Raw genomic sequence first — 19,015 nt, 5'->3', positions numbered from 1 at the left:
TATAAAATAGCAACCAGGTCTTTTATAGCCCAGGAGTTCCCATGATGCCCCACGCGGCTGCAATGATTGGTTAAGAGTCTTGCTTTTAGGGTGTGGACACGCTCCTAAGCAATCGTGGCTGAGCAGGGAGTGCGCGCGCGTGCGCGGGGCCGCGACTGGGGCCGGCTCGAGCCCGCTGGGCACGCGGGGGCGCGCACGTCGCTCCCCGCCCTCCCGCCGCCGTCGCCGCCCGCTCTTGCTTTCTCGCGCTGCCCGCCCGTTGCTCTCCGTCGGTTCTCTCGTTAGTCCGCCGTAGCCTTCTCAGTCACCCGCTGTAGTCTTCGAGCTTGCGACTCGCGGACAGGAGTCCTCGGCGCGGAGAGGCCGGACTCGGAGTCGTCGCCTGAGGTGAGCGAGAGGTTCCCTCCTGGCGCCGCGGTGCCCCGGGCCCGCCCGCCCGGCACTCTTCCGGCCGCCCGCCAGCCGCCGCCCCGCCGCGGCCGCGCCCCACCTGCTGCTCTCGGCCGGCAGCATCAGGACCCTGGCCCCTGACCCTGACCCCCGGCCGGGGACCCAGGCCCCGCTTCCCGAAGCGGCGGCCCCGCCCGCGCAGTCCCCGGAAGCGCGCCCCGCGGCCTCCCGCGCCCCTTCCCCCAGCCCGGCCAGGCCTGCTGGAGCCCAAGCGGCCCGCCAGCCCGTGGTCCCCGTCGCTTCCTCTCCTAGGGCCGCGCCGGGCAGGGCGGGGGCTCTAAGCTGGGCCCCACGAGCCGCTGGGCAGCCGTCCCCTGTGAAGCGCGCGTGGCTGTTGGAGTTGAAATGGGAAGGAAACTCTTTACAACTCCATTTTGGCTTTTACGTTTAATATGAAACATGAATCACCGTTTTATACTGCGTGAAGTCCAGTTATGTTTTGGGTATTTTCTTTTTTAATGCAGTATTCTTTGAGATTGTGTAAGTAAAATATAGTGTTGAAATCTTAAGGGTTAGGATTCTTCCGTATTTAAAAGAAGGGAATTTTCCAGTTGAAAGGAACATTTTTTCATGATTTAAACTATGTGTCATCAAAATAAAGTATTAATTTGCAGTTTTGCTTAGTCTAAATTACTGTCTTGATTAGGAATCACCTGGACATCTGTCCTTAGTTACCTGTGTTGGATCCAGTTACACGTTCATTAAATAGTACTATTTGCACTCAAATTGATTTGGTCAAAACCATGTTTAGTAGTTTATGATAGAAAATTGGCATTCTTTTTCCCAGAGTTGGTTTCACTGGTGTTTCTTAATTATCCTGATTTAAAATTTTTATCTCTGTTGGTAACTCGTTTGATTCTTTTTGTGTTTAAGACAGTTTATTGAAGTAAATGTTTCATGCAGGTGTGTGATCAGATTATACTTCTGCCAGATCTGAAGGGGGAAAAATACTTTAAAAATTCTTTTAAATGTTGTATGTTGTGAGAATTTTTCCGCCACTTAGTGTCACACACCCAGATGTGTAATGCTTATGTACCATTGCCTGATTGTCACTTTTAGACATGGCTAAATTGGGAGAGATGCTGTTTTGAGCGTTTGGCACAAGTGACATTGTTTGGACTGAAATAGAAGATTAATTCTTAATTGTAAAGGATAACTTGAAGGATCTCTTTTGATAAATTGTCTTGAGTAATTCTATCTACTTTTTTAGAGCACTGGTGGCTCTTGGGGACATAAAATTTATAAGATGAAGAAAACAAACAAAAAATATAAGATGGAACTTGGTTTTAGTCAAAGTCTAGTCCTAGACTTACAGCCTCTGTTCTCATAAATATCTGTACTAGAGGGAAGAAGAGAGTAGGAATCCACTGACTTTTTCACTGATCAAGAATTTTAGACCTGAAAGGAATCTTCAGGACTTGTAGTCCAACCGCATTTGCAGATGAGAAACTGAGTCCCAGAGACTTAAGTAAATTTCCCAAGGTCATATGTCTAGTCAGTTGCCAGCCAGAACTATTTTCACTGTAAGATCTCCATGTACTCCCAAACAGCTTGATTAGAGTCAGCTAAAATTCAGGATTTTCAACTTATTCCAACTGTTTCTTCATTTATGTATTGCTGATTTTTTATGTATTGGGAGAATCTGAAAATTTTTCCAAGCAAATTTCAGTTCTTGAGCTTTTACTCTCCTTTCTGTAATTTGGATGGTCCTACAGCAGTTGATTGAAATAGGTAAATGAATATACAGGGTCTCTGTTTGGTCTAGTTCTTGGCGTGAGGTGTTTTGGTCTTCTTGAGGGACCCAGCTTCTTCCAGAGGCAGGCCTAGACTCCCCTGCTCCAAATCCAACATAGTTAGGCCCTGATAAGATGTTATCAGGCAACTGTGGGCTCTTTTGACTATTGATTTGAGGTGGGATGGAGAGAAACAGTACATATCGAGAATATAGTTTCCTGTGTATATGTATGTGGTGGTGGTTTTGCTGGAGTATTTTCAGTCCGAATTCCTTGTTTGTCAGTTAACTCCTTTTAAAAGTTTAACCTGGTCATGTGGGGGTGTAAGTTATTAGAGTAAAAACAGGTAGATCTTCAGGTGTTTCTTGTCCATAGCTTGGAGTCCACGCTGTGACTGGTGAAGGTGGGTTGCTACTTTGGGCCTTCTTAATTGTCCTGGAGCTGAGGGAGTCACGTTAACTTTGTCAGAAGAAAGACTGATATTTCAACTTTTAAGAGTACTAATTTGGGCTTGCTGGGCTTCTATAGACAGCACCTCGGGTTTAATTGCATTGTGGCTACTAGTGATAATGATAAATGGTATATAATCACTGGATTTTAATCACATATATTTGTAGTTTTAAAAGGTCCCTAAAGGTATTTCGTCTTCCCTTACGACTTAAGTTTATTCCTTTATGCACCTGGCCTGTAGAACTGTTTGCTTGTACCTTCACATTAACATAACCAAATTTTAAACTTGTGTTAATGTGTCTCACTATAGTCTGCTCTTTGGGGACATGCTCACTGTTAAGTACTTGTGAGATTAATAAATTAAAATTCTCAAGACAGTTTAAAGTTAGTGATTACTGTAAAATTCCTATTTCAAGTGTTTCTATTTCAAGTGACTCATTTTTAATCTGTGGTGCTGAAGTATTAAGTCCTTGTATACTCATAATTATGGTAGTCATGTGACTGAAAATCAGCTAGGCATTGAAGCTGCTTATTCTGGGTGTTGGTCTGAGTTTATTGGTGCTTCCTCCAGATGATTATGAATACATTTTTATAGCTAATAATCATCAAAATATGAGATACTCTGTTAAAGTGGAGCCAGTTTGCAGTTGATACCAGATTGAGCTTGATTTTTTTTTTTTTAAGAGGGTGGGTAAAGTAAATGTGCTTAAGCATATTTATTTTTTACACTATTTTATTTTTATTTATTTTTTTATTTATTTATGGCTGTGTTGGGTCTTCGTTTCTGTGCGAGGGCTTTCTCTAGTTGTGGCAAGTGGGGGCCACTCTTCATCGCGATGCGCGGGGCCTCTCATTATCGCGGCCTCTCCAGACGCTCAGGCTCAGTAATTGTGGCTCACGGGCCTAGTTGCTCCGCGGCATGTGGGATCCTCCCAGACCAGGGCTCGAACCCGTGTCCCCTCCTTCGGCAGGCAGATTCTCAACCACTGCGCCACCAGGGAAGCCCCTAAGCATATTTATGATAGCATCTTATTTAATATTCAAGTAAAGGGAAAGAGGAGAACATAAGCAGCCAATGAAATAAGTTTGGAGTGGAGTGAAGGGAAAAGTGGGAGGTAAAATGAAATTAGAGAGGTGGGCAGGGACCACATCATGTAGAACCTTTTAGGACATGGGAAGTTCTTTGGATTTTTTTTTAATCATCAGATTTTTTTAAAAGATCAGGATAATGATCCGATCTGATATTAAACAATTAGAATCATTCACCAAGAGTAGGGGGTAGATCTGAGTCCATTTTGACTTTAAACAGTAAACTAATACTGACCATTTCTGACAAAGGTATCAGAAGGATTTCCTAATATTATTCATGTCCTTAACCTAATGACTTCAACCTGTTTTTTTAAATCCATTGATTTTCTGACAGTTGTCTTTAATTTCTCTGTAATGCCTGTATTAAAAAGGAACTGTAGGGCTTCCCTGGTGGCGCAGTGGTTGAGAATCTGCCTGCCGATGCAGGGGACACGGGTTCGAGCCCTGGTCTGGGAAGATCCCACATGCCGCGGAGCAACTAGGCCTGTGAGCCACAATCACTGAGCCTGCGCGTCTGGAGCCTGTGCTCCGCAACAAGAGAGGCCACGATAGTGAGAGGCCCGCGCACCGCGATGAAGAGTGGCCCCCGCTTGCCGCAACTGGAGAAAGCCCTTGCACAGAAACGAAGACCCAACACAGCCAAAAATAAATAAATAAATAAATAAAAATTAAAAAAAAAAAGGAAATGTAATTTGATAAAGCAGGTCATTCAAATGTTTGTGGTAGGCTGGGTGGTAGGCATATAGGTGTTCACTGTAAAATTCTTTTAACTTTACTGTGTGTTTGTAATGCTGTGTGTTAAATGTTTATAATGTTGGGAAATTAATTTGCATAGGATTCATCTGCTTTTGATTTTTGCTTTTAAAAGGGCAACATTAATTTGTAATACTCAGAAAATAAAGTTGATAGTGTGCATTCTGTTAAGTGAAGGAGGCCAAAACGTTTACAAGTAAATTTTATGGTATGTCAGTAAAAATTAAATTCTGTGCTTTTCCCCCTTCTGGATTCTGAATTACTTAACAGAACTTTGGGCAAGCCCATTTTACATCCTGTGCTTTTGTTTTTTTCTTTGCGAAATGAATAGACATAATTCCTGATTTTTTTGTTTTTAATGTGTTTATAGTACCTTTCATCTGAGAAGTTCAAGGCACTTTGTAGAACTTCTGCCACACAGGCCGTGGGTCTTGCAGCACATTTGTAAGGTATGTAAATAGCTTTCATTCTCCTTTCTCCATGGAAGAGAAATAATTATTTTATATTATATATTAACGTAAGTTCTAAGGAAATGTGGGTGCAATACTATTAATGATTTTCTTCTCCACCAATCTTGAGATCTTTATCTTACTCCATAACTTTTCTCTCTGGTCTTATTTTCCAACCTCTCTCTATAAGATACTCCTCTAACTTCCTATTTCTATTCTAAGCAATATTTTTCTTCTTAGATGAAGATATATTTCCTAACTTCTTAATCTTTAAGGAGATGTATTTACCATATTATCCACATACTTCTCTCACTTCTGGATCACTCCCATCTTAATTCTTCTGTTTTTAAATTTCTTTAAGTTTTCGTTTTTTCTGTAGAGTAGTTTGGTCATCTTACAGTTTGTGCACAACCTGTGCTTTGGGTATGTCTAATTATCAATAGAAAGTAATTCAACCAGAGAATGAGGATTGGAGGACAATCCTTCTTGCCAGAGGAGTCAGCATTAAGAGGAATGTTAATAGCAGGTGTAATAGCCCATCCAGGGGCTATTCAGATATTTTAAACGGATTACAAATAAAGGAAATAGAATCATCTTAATTTAATTGATACCATGTAAGTATCCTGGTTTGGTACCATTTTGACTACTTTTTCTTGTTCTCCTTGGGTCGGAGGGAACTCTGTATATAAAGAAGTGAGCTGTTAAGAGGATGAATATTCTCATTTGATGAGATAGGCTACCTGGCAGGGAAGTCATATAATGGTAGTGGTTTTGGTTGGCTTTGAACTTACGGTTGGCTTTGAACTTACGGTTGGCTTTGAACTTACGGTTGGCTTTGAACTTATGGTTGGCATGGTAAAAGGAATGGCCAAGCTAGCTTGTCGTTATTCATTCATTGAACAAATAGTTACTATATGCAGGTGCTGTTCCGGGACACATTTGAAGAAAACAAAGAAGGTCCCTGCCCTCAGGTAGTTTTTTCTTTGTTTTACAATGTCTTTATTCCTAAAAACATGAACATTTTGAATCATTTCATCTGCTTTTCTCAATATCACTGATGAGAAAGTGGAAAGCACATCAGGGGTTAATAATCACAAAATCATTAATAGCGCTGCTCATTTTTATTCTAGTAGGGAATACTGATGATCCATGGCAAAAGATTAGCCCAGTGCAACTGCTGGGCATAGGACAGCAACTAGGCTAGCGCCACTGGGCGTGATACTCTATTGCAGTTCCATGAGGCTTGAAATTCTCCTTTTCAGCAGATTCGAGTGATGCATTAGGGTGGTTTGATTGATGGCGTCTCTTAAAAGAGGACAGACTGTGTTTCAAAGTTGTTTTCTCAGTTCATTTTTGACATTACTGAGTTAAAAACAAAAATAAGGTTATGCTTTTGCTCTCTAAGTTTGCTTAAATCAGATTTTTTTTACCAGAAAGGCTGATGGCCCTGTAATTACAAAAGAATTCTGCCTTAGACGGTGTGCCTGCCTGCCTGCCTGCCTGCCTCCTGCCTGCCTGCCTCCTGCCTGCCTGCCTGCCTGCCTGCCTGTCTGTCTGTCTGTCTATCTATCTGTCTATCTGTCTGTCTGTCTTTAAGCAGGTTATTTTTTTTCTTTGAGCCTCAGCACCTACATCTGTGAAATGAAGATTTCCATTTCATAGGAATTTTAGATGAAATAATATGTGAAGAGCACAATGCTCAATGCATATTAGTTTTCTCCCTTGGTGGAAATACTTGTTCTAACTCTGGTAGATTCTTCAAGTATATTTTTCTTTCAGGATATCAGTGCATTGTATTTATATAGTGACCGTTTGCTTTCAGAGTGATGAAGATTTTAATAGGAAGCTTAAAGTTACATGAATTTCTTTACTGCCGCCTGACTGAATAGGAGAAACACGTGTTAGTTGTTTTCATTTTCTTTTCTTGTTTTTGTTTGTTTAACTGTAGGAGTTAGTATGTTGGGCTTCGATTTTACCATCATTTTTATAAATGTTTACTGACATCATGAATAATAGTTCGGTAACATGAGACCATGTAAATCACAAGTTGTAAAGATTCATTCTTGGGTTGTAGTAGTGATTCTGCCTTTATCTGACACTGGGATCATTTAGTTCTACCCCTAAGCATCAGTAAGTAGTAGCAGCAGAGATGGCACTCTCCAACAAGTGGACAGAAAAGTAGATCTGTAAGGTGGAGATTTTTTTCTACTGTTATTTGCTGCCACTGCCTTTTATAACTGAAGGGGTTTTGAACAATATCTAATACATGGCAACTCTCATGCACATTCATGTGTCTAATTGTAGTTGAAGAATCTTCGATCATGAAGTTAGAAGCATGCATTTATCCTGTACCAGCTATATGCAGACTTCGTTTATCTTTCAGGCTTATTCTTTAGAAATTATATTTTCCATTAATTAAGTTTTCCAATTTTACTAAGCTTGCATCCTTACCATAGTCCCTAAGACAGAAGTCCCTAAAACATAACAGGAAAATGTTTTGAACCACTTCGTCAGTTTAATAGTAGGCCCCCAAAAGCAGTTCCCACATAAAAACTGATGTGTTTTTTGCAAGAAGAGGGACAAAGGAAGATAGGTTTTTATTTTCTGAAGTTCCTAGCTGCTGTAAAATACAGAGATCCAATTCCATTACTGTAAAAAATTGTGCTTTGATTTTAAGCATATGGTTGAAAGTTCTACTTTTGTTGTATGTACACTGCTATTTTTACCTTATTCCCATGGCAATTGTGTCTCAGTTGATATAGTGCAGATGAGTTGTCCTCTGATGCCTCTTCCATGGGCCCAGAGAGCAAATGTTTGGCCACTCTTCTGGTGTACCTTTAGGTAACCCTATTATTTGTTATTTAGGTTTTGAGGCCTAAGGAAGGAAGTACGTTTAAGGTGGATATTTAATGTTGTAACAGTACAGTTTTTTGTCACGAGATAATTTTATTACATGATTTGGCAGTTTTGTTGGAAATACTGTGGCGTTTAGAGTTTTTTGTGGGAAAGTTCTTTTCTGGATGAAGTCTTTTGTTTAACTTTTAAAGTTATTCGAAGGAAACTGTTTATCTTTTGAAGGTCTTAAGTTCAGAAAAGGAAGGCAATAGAATATCTTAGGTAAGAGCATGGGTTCTCTGCAGAGAACTGACAGTTAAGTACTAGCTCTTATACTTGACAGCTTATGACTCTGGATAGTAATATTACCCCTTTGTAACTCAGTTCCTCCTCTGTAAAATGGGGATAACAGAGTGCTGTGAGGGTTCAGTGAGAGAGAAGCACTTAGCCCCGGTGCCAGACATGCAGGTGCAGTTCTTTAACTTTCACTATTCAAGTTACAGTTTGTAGTACCGAGTAATCACACTTTAATCTAATTTGTAAGGTAATTTTTTTGGAGGGGGCATAGCACCCTAAGAATTAATTTGGGGGGAAATAAACAGGCCTCTTTACTGGATCCCTGTTGCTTAGGAACAGTGGTTTGCAAACCTGGCTATTCCTAAACATGGGATCCAGTTCCTAAAGTTGGAATTACTTTAGGAGGCTTTTTAAAAAATCACCTTTGTTGAGGTGTAATTTGCATAAATAAAATGTACTTATTTAAATAACAGTTTAGTAAGTTTTGGTAAATGTATACACCTGTGTAATTGCCACCCAGTCAAGATACAGAACATTTCCTTGGGAGGCTTTAAGATTTTCTGTTTTTAGGGGGGGTTGGATGAATTGGGAGATTGGGATTGACTTATATACACTACTGATACTATGTATAAAATAGATAACTAATGAGAACCTACTGTATAGCCCAGGGAACTCTACTCAGTGCTCTGTGGTGACCTAAATAGGAAGGAAATCCAAAAAAGAGGGGATATGTGTATACGTATAGCTGATTCACTTTGCTGTACAGTAGAAACTAACACAACATTGTAAAGCAACTATACTCCGATAAAAATGAAAAAAACATTTTCTGTTTTTAACTAGTTTTTTATTTAAAACAATATATGTACTTTATTCTTGTTGGGACTGTGAATTACAAGTCAGAACTACAGTGAGGTGCCACCTCACGCCCATTAGGATGGCTGCAAGTATCAAAAAAACAGAAAACACCAAGTGTTCTCAGGAATGTAAAATGGTACAGCCACTATGGAAAACAATATAGAGGCTCCTCAAGAAATTAAAAATAGAATTAACATCTGATTCCAGAAATTTCACTTCTGGGTTTATATCCCAAATAATTAAAAGCAGGGTCTTGAAGAGATATTTGTACACCTATGTTCATAGCAGCATTATTCGCAATAGCTATAACAAGGAAGCAACCCAAGTGTCTACCAGCCAATGAATGGATAAGCAAAATATGGTATATACATACAATGGAATGTTATTTAGCTTTAAAAAGGAAGGAAATTCTGCAATGTGCTACAACATGATGAATCTTGAGGACATTGTGCTAACTGAAGTAAGCCAGTCACAAAACGGCAAATACTATATGATTCCACTTATACGAGATACTTAGAGTAGTCAAAACCATAGAGACAAAGTGGAATGGTGGTTGCCAGGGTCTGGCGGGGGAAGAAGAATACTGGGGAGTGGGGTGTTAATGTACAGTGGGTATAGAGTTTCAGATTACAAGATGAAAAGAGTTATGGGAATAGATGGTGGTGATAGTTGCACAACAGTGTGACTGTATTTAATACCGCTGAACTGTACGCTTAAAAATGGGTAGGATAGTAAATTTTGTTATATATATTTTACCACAATAAAAGGGGGAAAATGCACTAGGTAAAAATAAAATCATACAGTAATGTTTATAATAAAAACTGTATATTCTTCCTGTCCTAGAGTGCAGTGCTTCTCTCAGAGTATTGCTTCCTTTGGAGCTTTAAAGGTATTTTAGAGCAAGGGGTTGGTAAAGCATGTATATTCAGTGCAAGGCAAAAGGGGTAAAGCATGAAAACAAGCCTTTCTCACATCTCTGCCTCCCAAGGTTCTTGCTTCAGAGAAAACCTTGTACCTGTTTCCTGTGTATAAACCAAGTAACTGTTTCATATGTATCCTTCTAGAGATACTGTGTCCCTTTTTTATATACAAACTAATGCACATCACACTGTTATACATCTATTCTTTCCCCTTAACAATAGGTCTTGTTGATTATTTGGCAAGATAGTTAAAAGTATACACTGTGGAAAATAGTTTGGCTTTTCCTCAAATAGCTAAATACAGAATTACCTTACGATTCCTAGGTACATACCTAAAAGAATTGAAAACGGATACTCAGACAAATGCTTGCACATAAATGTTCATAGCAGTACTATTCAAATACCCAAAAAGTGGAAATAATCAAAATGTCCATCAACAGGTGAATGGATAAACAAATACGGTATATACATACAACGGAATATTATTCAGCTATTTTTTAAAAATGAAGCACTGATACATGCTACTGTATGGATGAACCTTGACAGCATTATGCTAAGTAAAAGAAGCCAGACACAAAAGGCCACATATTGTATGATTTCTTTTATATGAAGTGTGTAGAATAGGTAAATCTGTAGAGACAAAGCAAATTGGTGGTTGCCAGGTGTTGGGGGCAGGGGAAACTGAGGACTGACTGCTTAATGGGTGTGGGGTTTTCTTTGGTGGTGATGAACATGTTTTGGAACTTGATAGAATTGGTGGTCGCACAACATTGTGAACGTACTAAATATCACTGAATTATACACTTTAAAAAGGTTAACTTTATACTCTGTGAATTTCACCTCAATTTTTAAAAAAAGTTTTTTAAATGGATGTTCAGGCCCCACCCTAAAGAGTTTTCAGTCTGTTAGTTGTGGAACCTTGAGAGGAATAGTGATTTTTATGCCAAAATACAGTGCCTGACTGTGCACTGTCACTGCTGAAACATCTCAACAGGACATTAGGCAGCTTGGGGCTTTTGGTTCATTCTACTCTATGTGTCAGTTCTCCAGACAAGCATTGTCTTGGGGACAGTGTAAGTGGAGAATTAGGTTGCACAAGGTCAAATCCTGATTCTGTGCATCTATTGGTTGGCTAAAAAGTTCTTTCGGGTTTTCCATAACATCTTACGGGAAAACCCGAACGAACTTTTTTGTCGACCCAATATTTAAGTTTCACCCTGAAATTTTTACATTTTGAAGTCAGTGATATGATGCTCCTATTTAGGAAGCCAGAAGGTATGTTCCCTCAGGAGTGTTTCTTTCTCCCCTGCCCCACAAAGAAGAATTTCAGTCTGGGATGATTCCCACTTGGCAGTATATTGGAGGCTTTCTTGTTCTCCTCTACTTGCCCTTATTATGTACCTTAGGCCTGCTGCTCTTGGTCTCCAAGGGCCTTTGAACTGACATTGACCCTTGGCAACTGCTTTTTCAGGATGGCCAAATAATGTTGATAGTACCAGGCTCAAGCTCATTATGAGCAAATGGACAGATGGTAGTTTGCGCCTCCTTGCCAGAGGTTTCCAATGTAGTCCATAAACAAAATAAATGGCTTTATGTTTTCAGCTTACTTTCCGAAGTGTTTAATGGTGTTTCCATTGTGCTAGTCACAGTCCTAGGTATGGGTGAACCTGGAGTTGATAGGACAGATTTCTGCCCATTGCGCTGAAACACAGTTTCTTCCTCTGACTTAAGGAAGTAGTATGTATTCTGTTCATTTGTATGTGTATTTTAACAAAGGACCAAAGCAGTGGAATGGAGGAGGGTACTGGAGAAGGGAGTGCTTATGAAAAATCTACACTTCCTTTCAACCAGGTTTATTGTTTGAACAAAAATCTGATTCTGGTTTGGTTGTTACTTTTAGGACTATCTGAAGAAAAGGCTGTATTTTGACTTTTATTTTCAGTTTTTTAGTCCTGATAGCTTTGCTTCAGGAGGGTGCATTGCAGGGCATCCTGTAAACTTTCATTCATGTGTTATTTAAGTACAGGAAGTATGGCTCCTGTAGAAAATTTGAGATCCTAAACCACTGAAATAGTATCTTTGTGTTCTGGATAACTGAAGCTTGCATCTTTAAGCTTTAAAACTTATTTTATTCCTGTAGTGAATGTCTTCTTTTTCTCTTATAGTATCTGGACCTTAAGCTTCCCTGCATAACGACTGAGGTCTTTCCAACTAAAGGATTTTTTTTTTTAATATTTATTTAAATATTTATTTGGGTTGTGCCGGGTCTAGTTGCGCCATGTGGGATCTTTAGTTGCGGCATGCGGACTTCTTAGTTGTGTCATGCATGCGGGATCTAGTTCCCTGACCAGGGATGGAACCCGGGCCCCCTGCATTGGGAGCTTGGAGTCTTACCCACTGGACCACCACGGAAGTCCCCTCCTAGAGGATTTTTAAGGTCTGTCCTTGGAGTATGTTGCACTGCTTTAGGACTCTGGCCTGGACTGAATGGCACTTCCCTCCCTTCCCATTTTACGTTTCCAAGCCTGATTTACAGGGTTTTCTACTTTCATGTCATAGGCTACACCTCTTTCTCACCCAAGCATGCATTTGTCTAAACTACTGTGAACTGAGCTACTGGCCAGTTAGACTTGCAGAGTTGTCTAAAATAAGAGCAAATAAGTTCGTAGGATCTGAGTTTTAACACTCATTGTTACAGATGATTGAAGTTCCTGATTATATGAGGGGTTTCTGTAATTCTATGAGGGTGAATTCTTTTTTTTTTTATGAGGGTGAATTCTTAAACTACTACAACTGTGCCTTAGGAGGTAGCTCACCATTGGTGTACACAGCTAATCTTGTAACTTGTTTTCTTTTAAAAATTTGCATGCAGCAAATTGGTTATATAAGCTTCTTTGCTCTGGGAAATGTATTTTTTGGAATTTGTTATTTGAACACTTAACTGTTACATGCTTGCGCCTGTGCTTGTCCAACAATGGTGAATAAGAGGTGATTCTTACACTAATAGGAGTTTGGCAGGAAGAAAGTTTGGAGGGGGTGTGACGAGTGAAGTAGAGAGAAATTTTTTTTTTAATGCTAATTTTTTAAAAAATAAATTTATTTATTTTATGTATTTATTTTTGGCTGTGTTGGGTCTACGTAAATAAATTTATTTTATGTATTTATTTTTGGCTGTGTTGGGTCTACGTTGCTGTGCGCGGGCTTTCTCTAGTTGCAGCGAGTGGGGGCTACACTTCGTTGCGGTGCACGGGCTTCTTATTGTGGTGGCTTCTCGTTGCGGAGCACTGGGTCTAGGCGCGCGGGCTTCAGTAGTTGCGGCACGTGGGCTCAGTAGTTGTAGCTCGCGGGATCTAGAGCGCAGGCTCAGTAGCTGTGACACACGGGCTTAGTTGCTCCGCGGCATGTGGAATCTTCCCGGACCAGGGATTGAACCCGTGTCCCCTGCATTAGCAGGTAGATTCTTAACCACTTCGCCACCAGGGAAGTCCCGAGAGAAATGTTACATGCTCAGAGTACTTAAGGGACCTGATCTAAGTTGGCTCAGGGAAGGCCTTGAGAGAAAGTGACTTAGCCTTTTAAGTATGAGTTATCTAAGTGGGGGAAAGGTGGGTGACGTTCATTCAGGGCAGAGGAAAGACCGAAGAAAGATGGCTTAATATCTTCAGCTATAGGATATTATAGGATATTTTATTTGGCCAAGGGTGGTTGTATGCCTTGGGTTTTATAATTTTATAAGTTAGTGGCTTGGGATTTATAGTTATTTCCTTATCTGCAATGTGACATTTTGTACCCACATTTCATCCAAAATATTTTTTGCACCTCTTGCATTGACACTACTCCCATCCACAGAAACTAACATTGACAAAACCTAGGGTTGGGGTTAAGTTATTATGTACACTAGGATCATCACTCTTCATAATGAAATTCACAGGATTTTTATGTATCTTAAATTTTCCTTTTAAATTGTCAAGTTTAGTTTTCAAAAGAGTAGACAATTTTTGCTTTTGTAATAGTCATATGTACAATACTGATTTGTAACAACTTCTTTAGGGAGAGAAATAAACCATATGAAATTTCAACTGTATTACATAATTGAAGCATATGGATGTTAACAAGTCTTATGAACTCAACTTCTAATCTGTTGTGTCCACTGTGTTTAAAATAATGAATGCAGTAAAAAAGTAAAAAGTAAGTCATGTCCAAAGCTATGCTGGTGTTAAATGCTTTTATTTCTTGGGTGGTTGAGAAACAGTAGAAAGCTTGCCGTAGTCATCACTATTTCTTTTGTGTAACTAGTCCCATTGAAGAATTATGAGGTAGAATTATAATTATCTCAAGTATGCTGAATTAGTAATTTTTCAAGCTGTGATTATTTTCTCTGCATGGAAATTTGTTCATTATCTTTCCAAAATATTATAAAGATCTTGATCTAGCAGAAACAGTACAGTTATTCAGTTGAATTATTTCTACTTCTGTTTCTTGGCTTGAGAACTTTTTTGTGCCTGCTTAAAATAAATGTTTGGCTAATAAATGTCCGTATATATAATGCATTTATTATAACCTGGTAGCACCATCTCAAAAGTCTTTGGTGGCTCTTTATCTGCCAAAAATAAGCTAAAAATTGTGCTCAGGGGCAGATTAACTGTGAGTCTAAGAAAATAAGTATTGTAAAATGTGTGGTCCCTAAACAAGTTATCAAAATTAACACACCCAACCCCCAACTCACCTAATTTAAAGCCTATTTTGGTTTAATGTCAGGAGGGGCTCAATCCATTTCTCTGAGATAACAGCATTGTTATTGGTCATGGAAAAATAAGACTTGAGGGCATTACAAAAGGTGCTTAGAAAGTATTGAGAGGAATATGATTGTGTGTTTAAAACAGATCGACATTGGACTAAGGATTTCATAATTGCCATTCAGAAAGTTCTAAAAACCACAGACTCATTTGATGGCAGAACCTGAACTGATGAGAAGTTGTGTAGTCTTTATCCTACTTAGTGTGAATATTTACTTATTTTACTGAAGAACTATTAACCCATTGGGTGTGTTACAGAATATTTGGCATTTGCACCATATTACCTTTCTAAATCTGAAAAATTCTGAATTTAGAAACATCTGACCCCAAGGCTTTTGAATGAAGAATTGTGGGCCTGTACTTCTAGGCAGTGAGAGAAAAGCTAAGTCTTTTTCTTTAATGGGAAAGAAGAGGGTGGAAAGAGGTATGGATGGCATATGCACTTTGGAAAAATAATTATTTGCTGGACTGGTAAAAGTTTCATTTTAGGAAAAACATTCCTTTCAGGTCAGGCCATATTATAAACTGGTCTTCAATTCTGGACAGTTGGAATTTGAAGGAAGGAGTTGCCATTTGTACAAAATAAGACCTAAATAATGATGACACATTTATTGAACATTGACCTATTTTCAGAATAGGTAAGCTCTTTTTGTGTAATATCTTATTTAATCTTCATGCCAGCCCTGACAGATAAGGAAACTGTAAAGGGGCACAAAGCTAGTAAGATAACTTTCAGGTAATGTATCAATAGCTCCTTTACTGCTACTGTAAACTGCCTTCTTTCTACTCTGTTGCTACCTATAACTGAAATTAATTTCTCATAGAATCTTTTCTTTGGCTAGTCTATGTGGGACCTATCCATGTAATGAATATTTCTGATTTTATGGGGTAATCCATATAGTAGATGCTGTATGCTCATGAAACACACTCAGGATGGGACTCAGATTTTGAAACCCAAAAGTAACATTTGGTCAAGTAAGGTTGGTGGTAGTGTTTTGGGTTGGGAGGGTTGGTGGATAAGAATCACCTGGAACTCTGAGAGCTTGTGTCAGCTGTCCCCTTCTTGAATCTGGATGGTGCAGGGGTTAGAGTGCGTGTGATTACACCTTCCTCCAACTACAGTGAATAATCAGGATTATTCACAAGTTACCAGTGGTGTTGCACAATTTCCAGGCCTTTTCTCTTCTGCTTTGGAAGACTTAATAGAATGCAAGAAAGGAATGCTTATAGGCCTTACAAACTCTTGGCCTTAAAACATATTTACTGTATTGGGGAAGTTTTCATTTTAGGAAAAAATACCACTGTATTCGGGTAACTTTGAATCTGTTCTAATTTATGGAAAAAGTAAATTGCTTACAATCTTCAGTACTTTAGCTATTATTAACAAATTGTTTTTGATCCCCTGTAATGAATCTCTTCATCATGGTTGAAAACTGCTGCCCTCTAAAATATTCCCAGAGTACTGGTCTTTTCCTCAAGGCTTTTTGCCATATCTAAGGTGACAAGATAGACATTTAGTCTTTTTTTTTTTCTCCCCTTTCGATGTTGTTTCATACATGAATGTTGGGGCTAGGGAGTTTTATATACAATGGTTTGTTAGTTGTAAGTCTTGTTTGAAAAGAAATACCTTCCTACTTGAAGAATGAGACTTAAGGCCAATTCAGAAAAGAAGGGAAGTAACTAAGAGGAAGTAAATTTGAAGGCTAATGTCTATTTTTAGTAACTTGAGCTTTTGAAAGTTTCCTTTCAAAAGTTAGAAAATTAACTCTTTCTTATACCAACAAGTTTTTATGCATTAACTTAGGAAAGCTAGGTTTCTTATCATTAATTCAATTGGCAAACACATACTTATGTTCAGTGATACCTTTGACCTTGCTAGGCATTGTAGGGAGGATAGAAATGAAGATAGTTATCCCTCAGGGGGTTGGCTCCAGGATCCTCACAGATACCAAAACCTGTAGCTGCTTACATCCCTTATATAAAATGGTGTAGTATTTGCGTATAACTTGTGCACATCCTTCCATGTACTTTAAGTCATCTCTAGATTACTTATAATACCTAATACAACATAAACACTGTCGTCCCTTGGTTTACACAGGGATTAGTTTCAGGACCTGTCCTGGATACCAAAATCTGGATACTCAAGTCCCATATTCAGTTGGATTCCGCCAACCAGGATTGTGTGATAGTATAGTATAGTGTTTATTTATTTATTTATTTATTAGAGGATACTTTTTTTTTTTTTTTTTTAATTTTATTTATTTATTTATGGCTGTGTTGGATCTTCGTTTCTGTGCAAGGGCTTTCTCCAGTTGCGGCAAGCAGGGGCCACTCTTCATCGCGGTACGCGGGCCTCTCACTATTGCAGCCTCTCCTGTTGCGGAGCACAGGCTCCAGACGGGCAGGCTTAGTAATTGTGGCTCATGGGCCCATTTGCTCCGCGGCATGTGGGATCTTCCCAGACCAGGGCTCGAACCCGTGTCCCCTGCACTGGCAGGCAGATTCCCAACCACTGCGCCACCAGGGAAGCCCGAGGATACTTTTTTTAAAAATTTATTTTTGGCTGCGTTGGGTCTTCGTTGCTGTGCGCAGGCTTTCTCTAGTTGCGGCGAGCGAGGGCTACTCTTCATTGCGGTGCGCGGGCTTCTCTTGTTGCGGAGCACGGGCTCTAGGCGCACGGGCTACAGTAGTTGTGGCTCACGGGCTCTAGAGCGCAGGCTTAGTAGTTGTGGTGCACGGGCTTAGTTACTCTGCGGCATGTGGGATCTTCCCGGACCGGGGCTCGAACCCAAGTCCCCTGGATTGGCAGGCAGATTCTTAACCACTGTGCCACCAGGGAAGCTCTATAGTACTTATTGAAGAACTGGGTATAAGTGGGTTTGTGGAGTTCAAACCTGTGTTGTTCAAGGGTAAGCTGTAGTTGTAAACTCAATGTAAATTATATGTAAATAGTTGTAGGCATGTGACAAATTCAAGTTTTGCTTTTTGGAACTTTCTGGAATTTTTTTTTTTCCGAATATTTTTGATCTGTAGATGCAGAACCTGTAGATTCAGGGGACTGCTGTATAGTCTTTTTTACTGGAGCTTACAGACAGTAGTATCCAGCAGTAAAACATTAGCTGTTATGTGCTAGGTATTGTTTATTCTAAGTGCCTTCTTGTGTTAACTCAGTAATTACCACTATCCAGTGAGAGTAGGAACCATTATTTTCCCCACTGGTACAGATGAGGAAGTAGAAGCACAGAGGAGTTGAGTAACTTATCCAAAGATTCACAGCTGCTTTGAACCCTAGCACCTGATTTCAAGAGCCTTCTCTCTACCAGTGCAGAGTACCAAGTGATGGCAAGCTTATACAGTCATTTGGGAAACAGCTATAAGAGTTCAGGGATAAAGAAGAATTTGTGCTGGGGTAGTCAGGGAGTCGTCTGTCTCTGGGGAGGGCGTAACTCTTGGCCTAAAAGGAGATAAAGAGGAGTGTTATGAGTGGTGCGAATCAGCCCTTTGCAGTGTTAAACTGCTTGAACACAGATAATCTTGTTTTACCTCCTTATAGGGAAGAGAGGGTGGACAGTGTTGGTTAGCCTAGGGAAGTTATGTGGGAGAGGGGGCAATAGGCATCTGTCAGATTCAATAAACAGGAGATCAGAGTCCAGGATGGAGTCTTGCATATGTACTGCTTTGTTTCTTCCCTTTTTTTTTTGCTTAATATACTATGTAGACCTTTCCAAGTCAGTCATATTAAGGGACTTCCCTGGTGGTGCAGTGGTTAAGAATCCGCCTGCCAATGCAGGGGACACGGGTTCGATCCCTGGTCCGGGAAGATCCTACATGCCGCGGAGCAACTAAGCCCGTGCGCCACAGCTACTGAGCCTGCGTGCCACAACTACTGAAGCCCACGCCTAGAGCCTGAGCTCCGCAACAAGAGAAGCCACCACAATGAGAAGCCCGTGCACTGCCGCTCCCCGCAACTAGAGAAAGCCTGCGCACAGCAACGAAGATCCAACACAGCCAAAAATAAGTAAATAAATAAAATTTATTAATCATTTTCAAAAACATAGTACGTACATCTTATAGATTGAGAGAATGCAAAAGGATATGTGGCTCCTACAAGCAACCATTGTTAAAGAGTTTCTTGTGAATTTTTTGAGAGAGAGTCTGTATATACCAGTGTTCATTGTTCTTCAGTGAATGTTAATTGTGTACCTCTGCCAGGCCCTGTTCTATATATCTGTACATTCCACCGTTACACAATGGTATGAGAGTGTAAATACTCAGCACCTTATTATTTTTTTTTCTTTTAATTTATTTATTTTTGGTCTTAGTTGAGGCACTGCGGGATCATTCGTTGAGGTGCACGGGCTTCTCTCTAGTTGTAGCATGCAGGCTTA

The 19,015-nt window shown here is 39.9% G+C and overlaps 1 protein-coding gene across 3 annotated transcripts in view; it reads left to right on the top strand.

Annotated features, from left to right (window-relative positions):
- Window positions 1-119: 119 nt before the first annotated feature.
- The window catches only part of RHOA (ras homolog family member A), a 57,938-nt gene continuing 39,042 nt past the window's right edge, over window positions 120-19,015 (top strand). Inside the window, exons 1-3 of one of the 3 annotated variants that reach the window (XM_036867839.1) lie at window positions 187-387; window positions 4,846-4,924; window positions 5,845-5,895. The gene's annotated coding sequence lies outside the window, so the exon portion shown is untranslated. Of the gene's footprint in view, window positions 388-4,845; window positions 4,925-5,844; window positions 5,896-19,015 lie in introns of all 3 variants that reach the window. The other 2 variants (XM_036867837.1, XM_036867838.1) reach the window with 2 other exon arrangements.

This window comes from Balaenoptera musculus, chromosome 11, assembly GCF_009873245.2.
Source record: "Balaenoptera musculus isolate JJ_BM4_2016_0621 chromosome 11, mBalMus1.pri.v3, whole genome shotgun sequence".
Taxonomy (NCBI): Eukaryota; Metazoa; Chordata; class Mammalia; order Artiodactyla; family Balaenopteridae; genus Balaenoptera; species Balaenoptera musculus.
The sequence above is the reverse complement of the archived record's forward strand: the minus strand, read 5'-3'. Positions and strand labels throughout refer to the sequence as shown.